Source organism: Heterodontus francisci, unplaced genomic scaffold (assembly GCF_036365525.1).
Source record: "Heterodontus francisci isolate sHetFra1 unplaced genomic scaffold, sHetFra1.hap1 HAP1_SCAFFOLD_93, whole genome shotgun sequence".
Lineage (NCBI taxonomy): Eukaryota > Metazoa > Chordata > Chondrichthyes > Heterodontiformes > Heterodontidae > Heterodontus > Heterodontus francisci.
In genome coordinates this window covers 4,536,942-4,544,283 of record NW_027140438.1, presented here as the reverse complement: position 1 = coordinate 4,544,283, position 7,342 = coordinate 4,536,942, and positions in this window count along the sequence as shown.

Genomic DNA, 7,342 nt, shown 5'->3' with positions numbered 1-7,342 from the left:
CTCACCCATTGTCTCTCAAGATAAGGAGGCCAAAGAAGATATTTTAGCACTAATATCATTTGACACAATTAATTTAATATTATTGCCATGCCCAGTAGAGCCATGTCAAATTCAGATATTTTAACACAGATTTTCACTGTGTGTGTAGCATTTTGTAACTTACTTTTCTTTTAAAATGGACCATGCGAGCCGCAAATAATGGCCACCAAAGGTTATCTGATCCGATCAGGGAATTTCTAAACAGCCATACTGTCTCACAACGAGAAAATGATACATTCCAGTCTAAGAAGTGGCATCTCCACGTATCCTGAGACAATCCAAGAGGCAATCCTGAACAGAATGGGGCTTTCTGAAACAATGGTTTCACAGGTCAGCGCAACATCGAGGGCCGAAGGGCCTGTACTGCGCTGTAATGTTCTATGTTCTAAAGACAGTTACCAAGTAATACGCCAGATAATGAATAATCACCTGAATTCCAACACCATGGTTGGGAAAGGGAAATGTGACAATGCACATGGTCAGCTAAGCATGTTGGTTTATTTTTATTCTTTCAGTGCTATCTGAAGAAAGTCACAACAGCAACAGCAAAAAGGGCCGAAACATCTCTGCCGAAACAATTGGAGACTGCAGCATGGTGAGGTCTCCAAGCCTGTTCAATTTCGAATCCACTGGTACTGCAAACTGACCTCGTGGTAACAAGACTACAAGCAACCAAGTTTGTGGCCTGCAGAAATTCTATCCCTTGAAGAGAATCCTGAAAGCCACTTCAGAGCGTGACTCTGGCTTTTGAACTTAGCTAAGCTACACTTCAGGAGTGAAGGTGCCTTTTCATAAGATCTGCAACGTGTCCTTTCGACTGCAAACCATGTGAATTATGAACTATTATTTATATTATAACCTGTAAAAGTGCACTATTCTTTTCAACTGTACTTTCCTTAAGTGTGCTTGTGTATGTCGCTGTGTGAGTGAGTGCCATAGTGTTAGATTTCGTGGTGAGTGTTGAATGAACAGTCTAGAGGGTGTGCATTCATGCAATGCAGGGCATGTGAAGAGCAGTTCTGGTCTTCAAACAGGAGCTGAAATGCTCACATGCAGCTTGTATATTCGAACAGGAATCACAAGAAAAATAATAATGTACAATGGACACACTGATGGACAGATAACAAAATGCTGCTAATGAGCCAATGTTGCAAATGATTTTTCAATACAGTATGTAGAGCAGCATGCTCTAATTTTGATTAAGGGCAGTTGATACTAATTGTGGAAAGATCAGGGTACATCTGGAATAACCAGTTTCCACCTGGGGAGGGGTATGGGGGAGCTGGTCTGGAGAAGAGAAATGTAGTCTGCACTTATGCTGTATGGGTTATTGTGAATAAACCTATGTGAAAGTAAGACTGGCTCCTGCTTTATCCTTTGACAGATGCATGTTTAAGAAATTTACATAATGGACCTACATTTTGCGCCTTCCCATGATCAGATCTTGTAATTGGGATGTTTCATGTTCCTTTGTTGATCTCTGTCAGGGCCTGGGTTTGCCTGACTTCAGGCCGTGCAGGACAGGTAAACTAAATATTCCATGAGGCTATGAGTCCTTCCCTCAGGGTAATTCAAACCAACAAGGAACCTACTCACCACAGAGTAAAAATCTGCAATAATTGTAATTCATATGTGGGAGAGGCAGAAGGACGTGGGCTTGCTTTTGCTGGCAGGTTTGCCTTGAAGATTTTTTAGGGGGTTTGTTGAATGCCAAGTTAGTAAGTGTAGAACTGATCCATCCTGATATTGTGCGAAATCGAACTTAATGTCATATAACTATTTGGGAACAACATGTAAAAGTACGAGGGAAAATGGACCTTGAGAAAGGAAACGAAATTATTGAAATAGGAAGATATTTGTACTGACAAAGGATTGAATCTGATTCATCAGTGAATCCACGTCTTTGGATTCTTATTGTTACAAATGTGAAACTTGTGGCAGGTTTGCCTTTACTGCCAACTGACATTGTCCTCGGGGTTAGAGGTTTCTGGCTGTCGTGTTTAGGTATCCCAGAAGATACAATGATATCCTGGGGCCGGAATTGTATTACTTACTTTCCGTGGAACTCTGCAATCTGTTGTGAATCAGTTCCAGAACTCTGAGTAAGAGCTGTGCTTCTAACAGCTTCCTCCATCACCTACCAACTGGACACTCGAGCTACAGTTCCATCAACAAGAAGGCAAGGTTGGCCCTTCCATTAGCCCAAACCCCCATACACCCATTCTGCATCCCCCCTGTTACTACAACGTCTTTCCATGTAGTGGGAAGAGATGGTTCATCTAATGCCCAAGCTTAAGCCTTGAATGCCCCAAGGTTAGATAGACAGCATCATAACTATCCATATTTTGACCTCCCCTTCAAAATATGTAACTAAGCATTGATGGGGAATTGAAGAGCCTGTGTCAGATCCAATGACCCCTCCTCTTGTCCAGATATGACACAATACTGTGTATTTTCCATGTTCTCCTGATCATTACAATGTATATATTCGAAATTATCACAGCCAATCATGAAGCTCGTGGCTTGTTTCAACAAATAGCCCAACGACAGTTTATCCTTCCCCCAACTACCGTGTGATTTGCCTCTTTCAATTATTCGGTCAAAGATTGAGGCCAGGATGAGATGACATTTACGCTGGATGAATGACGGACAAGCTGAAACTGTCTTCTTTCACGCCCACAAAAAACAGAACATTTTTTGCATTGTTTGCATCAGATTTGGGATGGTAAAAGGCAACTAAAAATCGAATTTGCCATGAAATGGCCTTGTCCAACAAGAGAAAATGTAACCACCTCCCCTTGATATTCAGCGCCGTGGTCACTCCCCAATTACCACATTATTAATATCATAGGCGTTACCTTTGATCAGAAATTTAATTGGGCCAGCCAAATAAATATTGTTGCTCCAGAGAAGATCAGACGCTGGGATTTATGCAACAAATAACTCACTGACTTTTACATCCACAATCCAAAAGGCATAAGTCAGGAATAATGGAATACACTCCACTTTCCTGGATCTGTGCAATCGCCAACAAAACTCAAGCGCCTCAGCAGGATCCAAGCAAATGGACTTGCTTGATATGCATCCGATGCACCATGTTAACACTTAATGCTTTCCACCACCATCACACACTGGCTGCCGTGTGTACTGTATATAATATCACACCGCAGGAAGTTGCCAAATTCATTTCGGCAGCTCCTTTCAAGCATGAGACCTCTAACACCTAAAAGGATAAGGGAAGCAGACGAATGGAAACAGGAACTACTGAATGTTCCCTCCAGAGACAGACATCCTCAGTATAACGACATTGTAATTTCTTCACGATTGCTGGGTCAACATCCTGGAACTTCCTTTCTAATTGTACTGCGAGTGTACCTAAAGCAGATGGAGTCCAGCGTTTCAAGAAGGTGGCTCTCCACCACGTTTCCAAGAGAAACGAAAGATGGATAACAAATCCCAGCCTCGCCAGCAATGCACACATCCAAGGAACAAGAAGGAAATGCCTTCAACTTGCTGCCTCAGTCTAAGCCCAGATGTGTGGTACATTGGTGCCCTGCCCAGTCCTGAGCTCAGCACATTCTCCACCGTTTATGAATAAGCGGTCTCCCAATTAAAATGGGTATGAGGAGGAATTTCTTCTCTTGAAAGTTCCATCGCATTTAGAATTCACTTACCCAGAAGTCAGTGGAGTCTGGGTCATTGAATATATTCAAGTCTGGTTTGGACTGACTTTTCATTTACGAGAGAGTGAAGACTTACTGTTGTCTGGCAGGAAATTGGAATTACAGCCATGTTCAAATCAGCCATGATGGTATTGAATGCAAAACATGATCTATTGGCTGAATGGCCGACTCCCGCTTTTATTTCTAATGACCTTATCATCATAGGTGAAAGGAAATTTGTTGCATCTCTTGCACTTGCATAGATAGGAGATGCAGGCAAACAAACGAAATCTTGGGTGTGACGGAAGAGTGAATACAAATATTTTGTTCTCGATTTTAGGTGGACATGGTGGAAATGGAGAAGGAGGATGTGTTGAAGGAGGAGGCGGTTGTACTGGAAAGTGAGAATAATTGAATTAATATCATGGTTCTGGAAGGTAGGGAAGGAGGTGAGGACATTAAATCGGGTGATGAAAAAGATAAAGCTGAGGCGTCTGCAAAACAAATGTGAAGAATGCACGGTTAATGTGAAATGAAGAGACTGCAGAATCTCTGGTATGGAAGATGGCATCGTTGAAACAAACAAAAGACGATGAGGAAACTGAAAGAATGGAAATTATTATTTATGCAAAGTGGAGTTTGAAGAAGTGTGGTCAAGAAAACTGTGGGATTTTGTGGATCATAGTAAATATTGCAGCAGAGTCTGTCCACTTCATTTGAGGGAGGGAATTTGTGTAAGAGAAGTGAGGAGTCACTGATGGACCGGTTTCAGCAGAGGGAGGTACAGATATTTAAATGCAAATTTGATTGCATTTTCGAGCTCGATGTGAACAAGGGTTTGACACAGCCACAATCATCGATGTATCCGATAAAGAGGTTGAAAAGGGAAGTGGAGTCGCTTGGACGGTGTGAGGGAGAGAACAATATTGAAAATCCTGCCACTGTGTCCAGTTCCAGGCATCACACTTTGAGAAACAATGTATAGGCTTTAGAGCCGGTGTAGAAAATTTTCGAGAAAATTCCAGGGGTGACAGAGGTTTTCTGCCGACAGATTAAAGAATTGGGGTTGTTCTCCTTAAAGAGAAAATTGAGAGAGAGTTTGATAGACTTGTCCCAAACCATGGGCTGTTGAAACAGAGTAGATAGAGAGAAACTGCTCTCATTGGCAGACCTGGCGAACACCAAAGGACACAGGTTTAAGGGATTGGCAATAGAATCAATGGCGACATGAGGGACAACGTATGTTTCCAAAGCACATGTTGAGGATATGAAATGAACTGGCTGAGAGAGTGGTGAAGACAGAATCAATCAGAAGCGAATTGAATAAACAACTGAAGAGAAAAGCAATGCAGGTCAGTGATGAGGAGATGTGGGATTGAGATTAGCTGAGCTGCCCGTGCAGAGAGCTGACACGGTCAAGACAGACCAAATGGCCAACTGCTGTGTTGCAAACAATCTATATTCCTTTTTGCTGAATATATGAATTGTTGAACGGAACTGCACAGCTAAAGAGAGCATCCAAAGTATAGAGGAACATCCGTTACAGGCTTCTCTGACGTTAGGAATTTAATTTCCGAATAGTCATGCAGAATGAAGGCCCTCACTGAAACAACATGAAATCTAAAGCTGGGACTCATGATTTTTGTAGGACTTCCTTGATTTCTGTTTAACACAGCTTCCAGTTCTGATTAGTTGCTAATTGTGATCAGCTTTGTCCAGTCTTGGGGGTGGGGATGGGTCCACTTCAATTTTAGTGGAAAATATATTCAATCAACAGTGGGAATTAACACAGCTGTCGCAATCTGTTTGTTCAAAGATTAAGAAAAACTGTTTGAACGCTTTTGTAACCTCAGTATCCCCATGGACATCCGGAAGGGTATAAAGTTAATACATTGGGAATGTGTCAGCTCAGAATTTCTTGCAGAGATATTACCTGCAGCACGAACAGACCGATCACTCCAAGCAGAAAATGCAACATGCAATTCTATGGATGAGGAAAATATTCTATGTGATCCTTGCTATAATTGGCGTTCCTGGTAAGTATCTGTAACCAATGAAGTTTTGTAAATCTGTGTATGAGCTGGTTTATTATATTACCATGAGGATAATAATATTACATGAGATCGAATGGTTACAGTTGCAGAGACACACACATTCAATTATATAATTCCATTAATTTCCTGAATTATTTGTGCAGTTTTAATCTGTTGTCTCAATTGTTTCTAGCTCAAGACACTCTGCATTGTAAAGTTATTGAATTATGTGGAATGTTGTGTTCTGTAGAATCACAGCTCAAAGCAGGAAAATCTCAGAGGGGAAGGATTACTGGAATTATCTGTTAATGTAGAACTATACTGTGTTTGTGCACTTACTGGAGTGGAGCACCTGACCCCAGTCATCATGTACAACTGGGAGTCTCTGTCACTCTCGAATTGCACTGATTGTGGCCGAACAACTGGTGTGGACCACATAACACTCGGGACCATGTCTTTCCTGGAGTATCTGTCAATGTATTCAGTACGGGTCCCCATCTTACTATACGTCGAGTTGGTAACAGTTCTATCCATTGCTGATTACTCTCCTTCCTGAGAACGAACCTGAGAAGCATTTGGTCATGAGTGTACTGCAATAATAAATAATCCTCTTCAATATTACGGAAAACACTGATGACTATGTCCTGTTAATAGACAAGTTACCAATCTTACAGCACAGAATCTGGGCATTGGGCACAAATAGATCACGACTGTCTTCCTGCTCTGCACGAGCCTCTCTTCATTTCATCTCATCTAATCATATCAGCATATCCTTCCAATCCTGTCTCCATCATGTACTAACCTCGCTTCTTCATATTTTGTTTCCTTTGCAACTACTCCAAAAGGTCTCAATTCCACGTTCCTTGTGCTCCGAGTAAACAGATCTCTCTTGAATTCCATCGTGCATCTATTGATGTCCGTCTTTGTTTCAGAAAATGCAGAACTGGTCACCAGCAATGGTGGAAATATGAGGTCCACGTTTTCCATCTCAAACCCTATATAATTTTAAAGGCCTCCTTTAGTTCAACACACATCGTTCTCTTAATGACAGAAAAGAGCCACGACATATCCTGATAATTATAATCTCTCAGTTGTGGTGTTATTTCTGTGAAGGATATGTGTACCTGCTGGTTACCCTGGATATTTTTATTATGTGTAGTGCAGAAGAGTACACATTATTTGAAATGTTCCATAACCACCTTTCTAATAGGTTATTATAACACTTTTCTTTAAATGATATTCCGGTAGAAATGAAAACCCGTGCTTTGATCACATTTACAATGACTCAGTAAATTCCCTTTTCACCTTAACTCATTTATCCATTGAAGGGAGTGGACCAAGACGCATGAGTGTCTACTATCCGAGGGAGTGGTTAGAGTCAGGGAGGGATTTCTTCGAACCCAGGGACTGATCCGAGTCCGGGATGGGTTCCTACACTGGGAGTGGTTGGAGACCGGGTACATTTCTCCAGTCTACCCGTTTCTTGGTTCCTCATTACTATATCTAACTTGCTGACTAGCGTCAAGCGAGCGGACCGCTGTACATCCCCGTCCAGGATTTGTTAAATGTGGAAGTGCTGAGGTTGGAGGCAGGTTGGAGGCATGGACC